Genomic DNA, 16,336 nt, shown 5'->3' with positions numbered 1-16,336 from the left:
GTGGAGCAAAGAAATTTAGGGAACATAGGAAGCTGCCTTATCCTGAGGTCAGGCCCTTGGTCCATCTAGCCCAGTATTGTCAATGCTGACTGACAACAGCTCTCCAGGGTTTCAGGCAGGACACTTTCCTGCCCAACCTGGAGATGCTGGGGATCAAATCTGGGACCTTCTCTATGCAAAGCAGGTGCTTTACAACTGAGTTACGAGACTGCTGAGTTAGACTTCATCAACAAGTTTAATTCTATCGCTGGGCTTGAATCAGGACAAAGGATTTTTATCACACTACATGCATTAATGGGCTTACCTAGTGACAGGGTGTTTGTGTTATCAGCAACAAGTGCACTGTGAATGGCCACACTTAATCTTATTGTCACTGTCAGTACTTTATGTATTTAATTTGCTTCTGACCTCACTGTTTATAATTCTTCCATCACCCCTGCATGTACTGTATATAAGCCTGAAACTCTCTATAATACCCCATGCATCTGAGGAAGTGGGCTATAGTCCACGAAAGCTTGTGTCAGAATAAACATGTTAGTCTTTAAGGTGCCACAAGGCTCTTCGTTGTTTTTGGTGGGTACAGTGGCTCACCGGCTCCTGAGATGAACCAGGAAGTCAACTGGACTGGTATTACTTTGACTTTGCTGCTGCCCAGATTGGCACACACATGCGCCCATCTGCTTTCTCCTGGATGGCAGCACTCTAATCCAAGATCCTGTCTCTTCAGAGGTGACCAGTTCCTCTCAGTGCCCTACTTGATAGCCACCCAGCACATTTTGAGTCCAATTATAGTAAGTGGGAAAGGTGTTTAAACACCAAATTGGATGATGTAAGAGGAAAGGAAATCACTGCATGTTGTTCAGTCGTTAAGTCGTGTCCGACTCTTCGTGACTCCATGGACCATAGCATGCCAGGCCTTCCTGTCCTCCGCTCTCTCCCAGAGCGTGCTCAAGTTCATATTCATTGCATCGGTGATGCTATCTAGCCATCTCATCCTCTGCCGTTCCCTTCTCCTTTCGCCTTCAGTCTTTCCCAGCATCAGGGTCTTTTCCAATCACTGCATAGCCAAACACATAATGCAGTTTCAAGCCTATATTAAATTATTTCTGCTGTTCTAGCCCATGTAGTGCAGAGTCCTTCTTTCATAGGAAAGGTGTCTATCCAGCCCCTATCCCAAATGAGAAACGGGTTTCTCTAGCACTTGTATTATACCCAGGCACCTAACCTTCCATTTCTGAATTAGCAATGGGATCTTTCTCTACCCACCCTTGGGGGCGGGGGGCAGTGGAGCGATAATTTGGATTCAGTTTATGACATCTGAATGTATTTCAAAGGGGAAAATGTGTTGCTAGGAGTAACAATCATGTAAGCCTCCTAGAGCTCAGATCCAACTTTCTACCTTCATCTACATGAGTCACCATGCAGCAGTGCAGTCCTGCCAACTCTGTGTCAATGTGCCGTACCTTTCAAAGCAGGGCTGAGTGCCCTGCCTACTGAATCTTACTATCCACTCAGTTTTGCATTTGTTGTAGTTAATCTCACACAGAGTGTTTTCTTTCTACATTGCAGCTTCCTAGACCTAAAAGGCCTAATTGCTTATGAGATGTAAACAAGATTAACTTTGCAAGAGCTGCACTGTTAGATCATATCGGAGCTCCTTGCAAGTAGTTGGCTCTTCTAAAAGTTCAAGTAGGCAAGATAAGCTTTGCAAGAAGTCAGATAAGAGTAACGCTTGCCAATAGAACAAAGCCAAAACAAGGTCACAGTTCAGCCTTCAAATATGCCAATAGGAAGTTTCTTTATGTTTTTGCTTTTTTAACACAGGATTATTAGGAATCTGAAGGTATGCAAATCCCTGACCTAATTTTCTGGGCTTTACTTTCAACTGGATCAAGATTTGGATTTTGGGGATAGGGCATGGTGACTGTATAGGGGCAAGGACTTCTAGCCAGAAAAGACAGCCTACTTTGGATTTCCAGCTCTTTGCCAGGGCTGACAAAATAGTATGGAAAAAGAGTAGTGTCCCAGCAACTCTCTACTTTAAAAAAAGAGTGGTGCCCCAGCTCCTCTCTACTTATGTGACTGGGAGTGATTCATCACAAAAAATATGATGGTGATGCACCCCATTGGACATACAAACATCCTGGGGGAGACCCCCTTCAGCCTTGGAACATTACAGGTGTTCAGTCAGGATGAAGCATGTTTGTTCGGACTAATAATCAACCTCCTTGCAGCATCTGATAATGCCAGAGATTCTGCAGTTGGGCAAATATAGATGCAGAATGCGTCTTGGGAGCATTCACGATGCCCTGGAATTTATATGTAAGAAAATCCAATGTTTCTTCCCAGTCCTGAAGATCTCCAGGAAGACATAAAGGGGGCATTTTAAAGACTGCAGTCCAAAGGGCACCCATTAGGGATGAGGCCCATTGAATGCAGTATAATTTCTGGGAAGGGCTGTAACCCAGCCCTTCACAGCATTTGCTTTGCATGCAAAAGGCTGCAGGTTCAATCCCCAGCATCTCCAGGAATGACTGGAGAAGGATTCTGTCTGGAACCTTGGAGAACCACAGTCAGTCAGTGTAGACCAGGGGTGGGCAACTTTTGGCCCCAGAGCCTATTTCAAAAGCTCTCTGCACACAATCAGACCTCTGGCAAGAGTGATCTATCATCTCCCAGCAGCCTGCTGAGTGGAGAGGAGTGGGGGCGGAGGGGGGAGAGAAGGAAGTGGCAGAAAGAGAAAGAGGGTTAAGCTCCACCCACTGCTGCTCCAGTCCTCCCCTGCCAGCCGTAGCCCCTCCCACCACTGGCATGTGACCTTCAACAGAAAAAAAAGCATCCTCACCCATGGCATAGAACCACACCCTCCAACCTGTTGTTTTAGACTTCAGCTCCCATCAGCCCCAGCCAGTATGACCAATGGTCAGGGATGCTGGGAGTTGTAGTTGGAAACATCTGGAGGGCACCAGGTTGAGGAAGGCTGATAAGAGGCATCTTCCTAATAAATATGCCTAGAATTGGACTGCAGTTCTTCAGACTGAGCACCACTGTGCTGCGCCAATCAGGAATGGTAGCACACATCCCTGTTTATGTAAAGACAGGCACAAGCACAGCAGCTACACTCCACAGAGCCACACCGTGCCATTTTGCATACCTTCTGCTTCTTCTGAGAAAATGTTGTTGATCTTTGAAGGCTGTACACTCTGCCCTCCTAGGGCTGGAGCGTGCTACCTGCCCTGCTGATGCTTTTAAAACTGCGAACACGGAGTGCAGTCATCCAGCTGCCGCACAGGTGCCACTTGCCATCATGTGAAGATGGAATATTGCACTATGGGTGCTGGATTCAGCTTATTGTAAGTAGATCACAAAGGAAAACAATCCAAGGGTTCTGAGTTTCTTTGTTTTCCCCCTGTCTAGAAAGGCTTCTTTGTTCCTTCCAGCGAACAGAGATATTTCCAATTCAAAAAGACATCATGGAGGAAAAACCTAGAATCTTCACACCGCAACTTCACCAAACACAATTCTCCTTGAGGAGAAAAAAATGAATATGCTTCTCTATATTAAAAAAAGGGAATTCAGAAATCTGTTCCTGAAGATTTGTAAAGATGTCTATGTCAATCCATCCCCACTGCTGACCGTGAACCCCAGCTCTTGTAAATCTGTGGCTTCGGTCACTTCAATTGGGCTATTCATATAATCAAGGTGGGTTCAGCCTGGCATCATCATCGTCATCTTTATTGCATAATCTTGTTTTGTGTGCCTTTTAAAATCTTGGCACTGTCTTTCCCCTTGCTGTTTTTTAAGGCCGTTTTTATCTCAACTTTATGCTGCCTTTGTGCTGGTTTTATGCTGACTGTGAGCTGATTTTATGGTCATTTTGCTGGCTTTACATTAGCTGTGTGATATTGTACCAATATTGTTTTAAATTGATTTTTTATGTTAGAGGGTTGCATTTTGTAGGTTGCATTGATTGACATGGTTTTATTAACCACCCGGATTTGTTGTCTTTCTTCCTCTTCTTCTTCCAGAGGCTCTTGAGAAAAGTCTTGCACTGTCCTCCTTCATAGCCATTGTTGTACCCCTGTTCTTTCATTACCGAAGCCCTTTCCTTTATTTGTCATAGTGACTTTGCAACACTGTTTCCCTGGCATCTAGACCCCTTGTTAATTTCACATGTACTGCTTATCAAGCTACAGTCAGGGCCAGAAATATTGGAACAAGGATAACTGTTTGGGCAGTTGGCCTCTGTACACCACCACATTGAAGTTGAAAGGAAACACACCCAGATGGGAGCGAAGTCAGGACTTTCAGCTGTAATTCAAGGGGTTTGACAAAAGCGAGGCACTAACCATTCAGAAAATACAGCCAGTGGCATACACCCCCCCCCCGTCGTTGGTGGCTCATAAGTAATGGAACAAACCAACATCATCTCAAACTTAAGAATCACCTTTAATACCTGGATGAAAATCCTTTGCAGTCAATGACTGCCTGAAGTCTGGAACCCATGGACATGACCAGATGCTGAGTTTCCTCCCTCGAGATGCTTTACCAGGCCTTTACTGCAGCTGCCTTCAGCTGCTGCTTGTTTGTGGGTCTTCAGTCTAGTCTTCAGGAAGTGAAAAGCATGCTCTATTGGGTTGAGATCAGGTGACTGACTTGGCCATGGAAGAACATCCCACTTCTTTGCCTTGAGAAACTCTTGGGTAGCTTTTGCTGTATGTTTTGGGTCATTATCCATCTGCAATATGAAGCAGTATCCTATCAGTTTGGCAGCATTTGGGTGAATCTGAGCAGAAAGTATAGCCCTATACACTTCAAAATTCATCCTGCTGCTTTGATCAGCAGTCAGGTCATCAATAAACACCAGTGACCCGGTTCCATTGGCAGCCATAAATGCCCATGCCATAACACTGCCTCCACCATGTTTGACAGATGATGCGGTATGCTTTGGATTATGAGCTGTTCCTTTCCTTCTCCATACTTTTCTCTTCCCATCATTCTGGCACAAGGTAATCTTGGTTTCATCAGTCCAAAGAATCTTATTCCAGAACTGGGCAGGCTTTTTTAGGTGTTTGCTGGCAAAGGCTAATCTGGCCTTTCTGTTCTTGAGCATTACCAGTGGTTTGCACCTTGTTGTGAAGCCTCTGTATTTACATTCATAAAGCTGTCTCTTCACTGTAGATGTTGACAATGACATGCCTACCTCCACAAGAGCGTTCTTGACCTGGCTAGATGTTGTGAACGGGTTCCTCTTCACCATGAGCAGAATTCTGCAGTCATCCACTTTAGTTGTCTCCCGTGGTCTTCCAGGCTTTTTGCTGTTGCTGAGCTTGCCAGTTAATTCCTTCTTTTTCAGGATGTTCCAAACTGTTGTGTTGGCCACTCCCACTGTTTTTGCTACCTCTCTGATGGGTTTATGTTGTTTCCTCAGCCTAATGATGGCCTCCTTCACTCGCATGGACACCCCTTTGGACCTCATGTTGGGAGTTCCAGGGAACAGCTACCAAATGCAAATGTAACACTCAGAACCCCCTCCAGGCCTTTTATCTGCTTGATTTGTCATGGGGTACCCAGGAAACAGGTCACACCTGGCTATGCAGCTGCTTGTTAGCCATTGGTTCCATTACTTATGAGCCACCAACGATGGGTGTGTGTGCATGCCACTGGCTGTACTTCCTGAATGGGTAGTGCCCCACTTTTGTCAAACCCCTTGAATTACAGCTGAAAGTCCTGACTTTGCTCCCATCTGGGTGTGTTTCCTTTCAACTTCAGTATGGTGGTGTACAGAAGCCAACTGCCAAAACAGTTATCCTCGTTCCAATATTTCTGGCCCTGACTGTACATCTCATTCAGGCCAGTGCTTATGGGGGCAATAGTGGACAAGCAGCATTTATTTTGCCAAAACAAACAAACTCCCCCAAACTTGAAGCCTGCCATTTCAGGCAAAGCAATCATGCCTATATGCAAAGTGTATGCAAAGATTTGTACTGAGACAGCAAGGGGCAAACTCCCTGCCACTTCCACCACACACACACAGAAAGCTGAAGGCAGTTTGAAGGAGGGACCATGGTTTCTGTGAGTGTATCCATGGTTACCTTTGCCCCAACAAGTCTGGCTGTTAAAAAATATATATATATCGAAAACCTGCACAACCTGTTTGGCCAGAGACAGTCTGGTAATACACCACAGAAAGCTAAACCTCTCTCAAACCACTTCCAGATCTCTTTAAAATTATTGTCTGGCTCCAGCCCAAGTGTGTCCTAAAGGCTGTCATTCCAAGTGAACACTATGCAGGCGACAAGCAGAATGGGTGTGTGCTCCGTCTGCAGAACACGTTCTCTGACCACTGCATGGCCCTGCCCAAGTGGCGCACCCCAGGCGAGCATCTGCGTTTGCCATTAAAGGTCCCTCATCAGCAAAAGGAAAAGCCGAAGATTGGTTTGGAGTGGCCCAGCATTCCTGTTCAGAGGCTAAGCTACTTTCACCCATGCACTAGATGTTTCCTGCTAGGAAATCAGGTTGCAAGTGACATGGGGAAGGGTCCAACATCAGCCGTTACAATGAGGATTTGGAGTGTTGTTGTTAAGAAGGAGTTCCTGCTCATCAGGTTCAGTAGCAGAGAGAGACTGAAAAGGCAGCCCAGCACAGAGCTGCTGACACTATGATGCATTTGCATGTACATCGATGATGGCACTCACAATTTGTTCGTTAAACTGAGTCTGGAGGCAGCCACTATTACGATCCTGAAACTGAGATACTGACTTGGATATTGAGGGTGCCTGCTTCTAGATGAGTCTGTTATCATCAAAGTGCTGGTTTTAACTTTTGAAGCCCTAAATAGCTTGGAGCCAGGTTGCCTGAAGGCCTCTTTCTATATTTCCTTACCTGAACATTAAGATCATCATCTGAGCTGCTCCTCCAGGTGCACCCGCCAAATGAGGCGAGTGGGGTGGCTACCAGGGAAAGGGCCTTTTCAGTGGTGGCACCCCATCTGTAGAACGCCCTCCCCAGAGAGACCTGCATTATGGTCTTTCCAGCACAAGACGAAGACCTTTTCATTCTGCCAGGCATTTTAAAAACTTTTTTTAGTGCTTTTATTCTGCTGGTGTTTTTAATTTGGTTTTATGTGCAAGAATGGTTTTTATTCTCTGCTGGTGGTTTTATCTTGGTTTTATTCTGCACTGGTTTGATTCTTTGTTAGAATCATAGAATCATAGAATAGTAGGGTTGGAAGGGGTCTACAAGGCCATCAAGTCCAACCCCCTGCTCAGTGCAGGAATCCAGGTCAGAGCATCCCTGACAGATGGCTGTCCAGCCTCGTCTTGAATACCTCCAGTGTGGGAGAGCCCACCACCTCCTCAGGTAATTGGTTCCATTGTTGTATTGCTCTAACAGTCAGGACGTTTTACCTGATGTTCAGCCAGAATCTGGCTTCCTGTAACTTGAGCCCATTATTCCGTGTCCTGCACTCTGGGATGATGGAGAAGAGATCCTGGCCTTCCTCTCTGTGACAACCTTTCAAATACTTGAAGAGCACTATCATATCTCCCCTCAGTCTTCTCTTCTCAAGGCTAAACATGCCCAGTTCTTTCAGTCTCTCTTCATAGGGCTTTGTTTCCAGTCCCCTGGTCATCTTTGTCACCCTCCTCTGAACCCTCTCCAGCTTGTCTGCATCCTTCTTAAAATGTGGTGCCCAGAACTGGACACAGTACTCCAGATGAGGCCTAACCAGTGCTGAGTAGAGGGGAACTAGTACTTTCCAGGATGTGGAAGCTATGCTTCTATTAATGCAGCCCAAAAGAGCATTTGCCTTTTTTGCAGCCACATCACATTGTTGGCTCATATTCAGCTTGTGATCGACAACAATTCCAAGATCCTTCTCGCTTGTAGTGTGGTTGAGCCATGTATTCCCCATCTTGTAACTGTGCATTTGGTTTCTTTTTCCTAGGTGCAGAACTTGGCATGTATCCCTATTAAATGTCATTCTGTTGTTTTCTGCCCAGAGCTCCAGTCTATCCAGATCACTTTGAATTTTGTTTCTGTCTTCCAAAGTATTAGCTATCCCACCCAATTTTATGTCATCTGCAGATTTGATCAGCATTCCCTGCACCTTTTCCTCCAAGTCATTAATAAAAATGTTGAAGAGCGCTAGGCCCAGGACTGAGTCCTGCGGTACCCCGCTCATTACCTCTACCCAGTTTGAGAAGGTCCCATTGATAAGCCCTCTTTGAGTCCGATTCTGAAGCCAACTGTGGATCCACCAGATCGTTGTTTCATCTAGCCCACTTTGAGCTAGTTTGCTCATCAGGATATCATGGGGCACTTTGTCGAAAGCTTTGCTGAAGTCGAGGTATATGATGTCTACAGCATCCCCACAGTCCACAAGGGAGGTTACCTGATCAAAAAATGAAATCAGATTTGTCTGGCAGGATTTGTTCTTGACAAGCAGCATTTATTTTGTTTGTATTTTATGCTTATAATGTACTGTACACCATGCAGAGAGCTTTGGTTGTTGGGTGGTTTAAAAGTACAGTAGAATAATACTAGAACCCAGGGTCATCCTATGAAGCTGATTGGTGGGAGATTCAGGACAGATAAAAGGAATACTTCTTCACACAGTGCATAATTAAACTATGGCATTTGGTACCACAGGATGTAGTGATGGCTACCAATTTGGATGGTGTTAAAAGGGGGTTGGACAAATTCTTGGAGGAAAAGGCCATCAATGGCTACTAGTCCTGATAGCTATGTGCTACCTCCAGTAGCAGAGGCAGTGAGCCTATGTACACCAGTTGCTGGGACACATGCATGGGGGGTGCTGTTGCACTCATGCCCTGCTTGTGGGTTCCTGGTCGACAGCTGCTTGGCGACTGTGTGAACAGAATGCTGGACTAGATGGACCCTTGGTCTGATCCAGCATGGCTCTTCTTATGTTCTTATGTCCTGCTTGTGGGTTTCCCATAGGCAACTGGTTGGCCATGATGTGAACAGAGCGTTGGACTAGATGGACCCTTGGTCTGATCCAGCATGGCTGCTCCTATGTTCTTACTTCACCAGGAAAATATCCATGAAGATGGAATAGTTGCAGAATGTCTTTTGGTGGGTAGCGCTAGGAACCTTCTGTGTGGAAGCCCCCTGAGTCTATGGATCAGAGGTGGGGAACGTTTGGTGCTCTAGATGTTTTGGGCTACAGTTCCCACAGTCCCTTAACACTGGCCATGCAGGCTGGGGCTTCTGGAAGCTGAAATTCAAAACAAAGGTTGAACATCTCCCACCTCTGCTATAGATGAAAGAATATCTGGGCCATAAGTAACATAATGGAAAAGAAAGCTGCCCATGGTATTAGTGTGGAGGAAGGGGGTGGGGGACCCAGCTCCTAGTACTAATCTGACTGTCCCTGCTCATTTATATATAATTAAAAGCTCCATAAGTGTGTAGTGTTTGTCCTCTCAGCAAGCCCATGAGACTGATCACTGTTACTCCCATTTTACCTCTGGAGAGTTGAGGATAGCTGCATAGCCTTGGGCAAGTCTATCAGTCCAGCTGGTACTTCCATCAAGCCCCACCAAATCCCATTCTAGTGCTGAATCCAATGTATATGACAGACAACATGGCGCCCTTCAGATGTTTTAGACTACAGCTCCCATCAGCACCAGCCAGCATGGCCAATGTTCAAGTACTGTGGGAGCTGTAGTCAAAAACATCTGGACTGCACTGGATTGCCTACCCCTGTGGGTTTGAGAATCATAACCTTGCAGAGTGATGTTATATCAGCCCCTTTGGTCCCACAGGTCCTGATGACTCTCCTCTGCTTCTCAAAAGCAGCATGAGAGCTGGGAGGGATGCTATCTCCCTGCAGGAATGGGCAGAAGGCAGATGTGGATCTACTGGTATATCTATGGTTGATTTGCAGTCAACTGGCATGGATTTCCATTTCCTTAAAGGTGCAATCCTAATGCACTTTTTTCTTTCTAAGCATGCATAAGATTGTGCCCTAAGCTAACTTTTCTTAGAATCCAAGCCTTATATTCAGCCTTAAGGGCAGTATCCAATGTTAGTCCTACACAGAGTAAACCCACTGAAATGAATGAGAGCTAAGTTAGTCATGACTAAGCCAAGTCCCATTCATTTCAGTGGGTCTCCTCTATGTAAGACTAACAGTGGAAACTACTCTACACTTCATTTTGGGTGGTGTTCCCACACCCAATTATATTTCCCCCCTTGCCAGTACACCCACAAGTAAAGGGACAGTGGATTTTGCACCTTGCAATAAGCTGTGAGCCACCCCAAATCAAGCCAAATATGCTGTGGGGCAACCCCAAATCATAAGGGGCTTCCAGGTGTGTGTGGTGTGGGATAGCCCAAGTGTAAATCCTACAGTTCCATATTCAGAGATGTGTTGGTAACAACTGGTGTGAGGACATCATGCCTGAAAGTGATTTGCACAATCTGTTTAAAGATGTTTGCTCTTTAACACCATCTGAAGATGTTTTTAATTATTAATATATTTGTTAAGGGTGGGAGCAGAAGCAGTAATTTCTTGAAGCTTTGGGTTAGAACTAGTACTTGTTGTTAGGGTTCCATACCCATGGCTGCATTCAGGCTACTTAAGCACTTCTGTTGAACAAATGTGAGATCCACAGCTGGGCAATACTTTTATTAGGACCAACCAAAATGCCACAGAAGTGTGCAAGCTTTCGCACTCTCAGGAACTCTTCATCAGGCTAGAGGAATTTGAAAGCTTGTACATTTCTGTGGCACTTTGGTTGGTCCTAATCAAGGTATTGCCCATGCTGGGAGTTGTAGGACTTTTTTTCTGTCCAAATATGCATAGCATTGTACTCTAACCAGCCTTGTGTTACTAGCTTCTACAGCAGCCTCCCCCAACATGGTGCCCTCCAGATGTGTTAGACCGCAACTCTGGAATGATGGGAGTTGCAGTCCAACACATCTGGAGGGCACCCAGTTGAGGAAGGTTGATCCACAGCAATGCCTGCTGTTTTGCCCTGCATACAGAGAACCCTTCAAAATACAGAAGGAGAGGGTGGGTATTTTTGTATTATTATTTAAAAGTGCCACTGCCTCCATAGAGTCTGTATCCCCAAATCAAACAGCTTGCCTCAGTGCCCCACCCAATAACCACACAAGGCTTCATGACCACTTACAGTAAACTGAGGACGGCGTTTATTAAAGATAAGGAGAAACAGTTGGGGGAGAGTTAAGAGGAATGCAGAAGAAAGCTGCACAGCAAAATGAAATATAAACTCACTTTCCTTATCTACACAACTTGTTCCCGTAGCCCAGAGATGGGGGGACCTGCAGCCCTGTAGAAGTTGTTGGACTCCAACTTCTATGAGAATGAGCCCCAGCTAGAATGGCCAATGATCAAGGTTGATGGGGAGTTGTAGTTCAACAGTACCTGGAGGGCCACAGGTTTCCCCACCCAGCTGAAGGGTGAAATCAAGGCTGCAATCTTATACACACACACTAAGGGGTCTACTTCTGAGTAGATAGCATAGGGTTGTGCTGGAACCTGCAAAGGGAGTGTGGCAGCCTTTTCTCACTTGGTGCCCACCAGGTGTTTTGGAGTACAGCGCCCAGCATTCTTGAGCATTGATCATGCTGTCTGGGGGTGATGGGAGTTTCAGTCCAAACCATCTGGAGGGCACCCAGCTGGGGAAGGCTGTGATCTCTCTTTCACAAACTCTGCATCTTGTGTGAGTGAGCTCTTGCTTTTACATCATAAAAATTCATAAATGCTTGCCCTGAGGTGGGGCTGTGACTTGAGTGCAAAGGCCCTGGGATGAATAGGAGGGATCTCTGCGAATGCACCTCCGTACCAACCCACAGCTCTTCCTTGGCTGAAGTCCCAAATTCCCATCAGCCTGAAGTCTTCCTTCTCCCGCCTCTTCCTCAGGTCTAAGCTCCAGTCATCCTCATACCAAGCGTTAGACTGGATCTCGGTGCAGTGTGTCTTCCAAGAAAACATCACACAAATACAAAGAGCTGCTGGGCACAGAGAATTCAGGTTTCTGAGAAATCTCAGTTTTTTCTTTTCTGTTTCTTTTTCAATGCATCGCTGTGCCTTAAGACTGCAGATAGGACTTACAAAGCTGGCTGGCTGGTTTATTGCCCGTCCCCTGATTAGCAGAGTATCAAATGAGCCAATGATATGTGCCAATGTGCATACATTGCCTCATTGGCCATTTATTCGTTTACTTATTTCGGAAATCCCTATCAACACTCATTGTTATTGTATTGCATACAATTTGTATTGTATACAAATTGTATACAGGACCCACAAGTCTTGGCACAGAGAAGTGCTGATCTTTCTTGTAACATGGAGCAAGCACAGTTTTACTCTTCCTGGGTTACCGACAGGAACATAGGAAGCTGCCTTATAGCGAGTCAGACCTTTGGTCCATGTAGCCCGGTTTTGTCAACACTGAATGACAGCAGCATCTCCCCAGGGTTTCAGGCAGGAATTTTTCCTAGTCCTACCTGCGGATGGCAGGGACTGAACCTGGGACCAAGGCTTCCAAGAAGTAGCAGCATCTCAGTTTATCTCTCGGTTTACCTGCTCCTGCTAGTTTTGTTTTGTTTTTTTTAAATTTTAACCTCCAAGCATCGTCTGAAGGCAAAGGAGAAGCGAATGGCAGAACAGAGATCTGCCACTTGCGCGCACGAGCTTTGCGCGCTGGGGACAGTGAGACCGTCTGTATGCTGCCTGAGCCCAGCGCACGTGCCTCCCCGCTCACCCGACAGCATCATCGCAGCCTCTGTTCGAGGGTTCAAACGTTCGTGCGAAGGCAACGTCCTCCCCTCCCCTCCCCTCCCCTAGAAGAGCGCGGCGCGCTCTTACTGGTTTAAAAGTAAGGAAATAGCGCCCCCTGGGCTGCAATGCCAGGAGACCCGAGGACTCCCCGCGGCTACCGTCGCATGCGCCAGCCTGCGCCGTGTGCCCGCCGCGTCTCTGCCAGTCAAACCCTCCCCTTCCCTCACTCGTCAGAACCAGGGAGAGGCCCCTGCATCCGAAGCCGTGGCTGTGCTGAGCCCCAGTCTCAAACTATACTAGGGCCACATCCACGCTCCCCCCGGTATGGTCATCCCGAGGAGGATTGCTTTAAGCCCCAAGAAGTTGGCCTGGGGCGATTTGGGAACAAACGTGGGTGGTTCACAGGATGGGAGCCTAGCTTCGTTGGCTGTATGCTCTCTGTCATGTCCCAGGGCTAGGCAACCCGGTGCCCTCCAGAAGTTTAGGACTACAGATCCCATAATCCCTGCCCATCGGCCATGTTGGCTGGGGCTGACAGGAGCTGCGGAGACTGCTGGGTCCCAGGAGGCCGGGGGCCCAGCCTACCTGCCGTTCTTCTCTCCACCCCCAACCTTGCCAGCGTAATGCACTCTCGGCACACCCTGCCAGGGAAGGGATCATGCCCTCTCTCCAGCGGGGAATCCCGAGGCCATCGGGAAGGACGGCGCTCTGATCGCGCGGAAGCAGGATGGGAGCAAAGGTCCTCACGCCCTGGTCTCTGCCTAAACCGGGGGTGGGGAACGGGCGACCTTCCAGCCATCGTGGGGCTGCAACTCCCATCAGCCATACCCGGCATACCCAGTGATGAAGGGTGACGGAATTGTAGGTCAACCCCATCTCCATCCCTGCCCCTAAACTATGGTGAAGAAAGATTTCCCACGGCTGGTGGGGCGGGCGGAGAGAGGTGGAGAGACAGCGGACAGCACTTGCGTGAAGCTGCCCCAGCGCCCGACGAAGGCGGGCTGCCGGATTGCTGCACACAGCAAGCCTCCAGGCAAGTCAAGGGATGATGTTGGCCCTGGGTGTAGCAAGCAGCGCCGGCTCGAGGTGCCTGCGGAGATGAGCCAGGAGGGCCATAGGTCTGAAGTCCTTCCGGTTCAGCACATCTCGTCTTCGTCACGCCCTTTCCCGCATGGTGGTGTCGCCATTGGCCTCGATGCTGCCTTGTGGCCCCGTCCTGCTCTGCTTCCGCTCCATCTCCCTACTGCTGCTGCCTGCACCCAGTATGCACTGGGCGTGGGGGCAGCCACTGGCTCTGGGGTCCTCTCTGAAGGCAGGGCCGCTTCTCCTAGGCAACCTGGCGCTCTCCAGACTTTTGGACTACACCTCCCATAAGCGCCAGCTAGCATGGCTAGTGCTCGGGGATTATGGGAGTTGTAGTCCAAAGAACCCTAGGGCAAATGTCCTATGGGAAGCATCCAGTGGATGGGGATGGACTGGCACCTGTTGCCCTCCGCGCAGAATCCCCTCTGGTCTCCACCGCAGACAAGCGATGCTTGACATTGCTCTACTCCACATGCCCGGATGCACCCTCGCGTCCAGGCCTTGGTGCCGTGGCGTCGCCGAGGCTGTTTGGACTTCTCCTTTTCCTAGAGGCTTGTGAGCAGAGGCTGAATGGCCTCCTGCTGTATCATCGCCAGCGGGGTGGACTAGATGAGCTTTGTGGTCACTTCTTCCAACGCTATGGCTCTAGGAAACAAATGTGTCTTTGGAATGCTCTTTGGAAGTTATTCCAGCCTTAAGCCCGCACGTTAAATAAAGAACTCTTTTTCCTTCACTCCGTGGTCTCTCTGACTCTGATTTCTGCAACATCTCCGTACCGAGAAAGTCGGAGTTGGATCGGAGAACCAGAGTTTGTGTGTGTATGTGTGTGTGTGTGTGTGTCCGTCCCTGGGCACTTTTGCCATGGATTCACTGCGGGTTTTAAGGCAAGTCCCAATCTCCCATCATTGTTGTGAGAGGAAATATGGCGAAGGTTGTAGAGTGCCCTGCAATTGCAAAGGCACTAAGAGGGTGCCATGCCCCCAAAGCGACATGGCACCCCAAATGTACCAGATCTTGGCTTGTTAGGGTTGCTGGTAATGGGCTTCAGAAACTCAAGGATTCCTCTTGCCCCTGCGAAAGGCATCCCCAGGAAGAACTTCCCGCATGACTGAGCAGAGCTAGTTAGTTATTATTTCTTTAGTATTACTTTTATATCCCGCCTGTTCTCCTCTTGCAAGGAACCCAGGGCGGCTTACATGCACCTCCCCCTCTCCATTTCACCCTCACAGCAACCCTGTGAAGTAGGCTAAGCCGAGAGTCAGTGACTGGCCCAGAGTCACCCAGGGAGCTTCATGGCTGAGGGGGACTAGAACCCGGATTTCACGATGGGCGGTTCAGCACCCTGGCCACTACGCCACGCGGGCTCTTACACTTTTAGAGTTCTTTCCGCATGCGCGCACACAGCAGAGAGGGAGGAGGTGCGGTAGGGCCCTGCCTCCAGTGATTGGGGGCGGGGGGGGGACAGCCCTGACAGGCGGCCGAGGAATGTTTCTGATGAGGATGATGATGATGGGGGAACTGGTGGTGCAGATGAGGGTGCTGATATCGGCCACGAGTTGTCCGAGGCCCAACGAAGGCCAGAATCGGAGGGCTCCTGCAGATATCCTGTATGGGGCCTAAACGGCAGGGGTGGGGAGAGAAGTTGTTGGACTGCAGCTCCCGTCAGCCCTGCCAGTTAGTTATGCCAGCATAACTAACGGTGAAGGATGATGGGAGTTGTAGGCCAACAACTTCTGACGGTCCACACGTTCCCCATCCCTGCTAAATGGGGTAAACGAAGCGGCTGGAGGGGCCGTCTATGGGGCCAAGGAACTGGCAAAGAAGGAGGAAGGGTAGCACAGAGAGAAGGGGCAAGCAGCCGGGAGAAGGAGCGGCCGGGGGCGGGGAGGTGGGTCCAGAGGAGGGCAATGCCCCGGGAAGTCCTTCATTTATTTCTAAAAGAGATAATGGGGGGGGGGGGGACTCAAGCTCTGCAATCTGTTTTAGGATTCCTGTGTGTCGTGTCCCCCTGCCACTTGATGTGCACGAGGCTGGCTGAAGCTTCTCGGCCGGACGAAAGACACCGAAAATCACTTTGCACATGCTCCGGGCCAGTCTCATGCGTCCTGTCCCTTTGCACGTGGCTCCAGAGCCGAGCCTTGGCTGGCACCGAAACAGGTCCCGGGGCTGAGCCTCGGCTCCGGCGAAGGCCCCTGGCTCCTCCGGGGCTGCTGCGCTCCCGGGCGTTGTGTTGACTTTGCCCGCTGGCAGCTGCGAGGGGAAGCCCGGCCCAGGCGGCATTGTTGTCTCAGCCGGTTAATCAGATCCTACGAGCCGCTGTGGAAATATCGGGCCTCCTGCCGAACAATAGGCCCCCGGAGGTGGTGGTTAAACTTCAACCAGCTTAGCTCCCTCCCCCCCTCCCTCCCCGTCGGAGCCCAGGGAGCCGGGCACGCGAGCCAGCCGGGGGCACCCCGAGAGAGACACGCACACGTCCCC

The sequence above is a fragment of the Heloderma suspectum genome, chromosome 1, assembly GCF_057233095.1.
Source record: "Heloderma suspectum isolate Gila_16-S chromosome 1, 16-S_ref, whole genome shotgun sequence".
NCBI lineage: Eukaryota > Metazoa > Chordata > Lepidosauria > Squamata > Helodermatidae > Heloderma > Heloderma suspectum.
Note: the sequence above shows the minus strand (reverse complement) of the source record.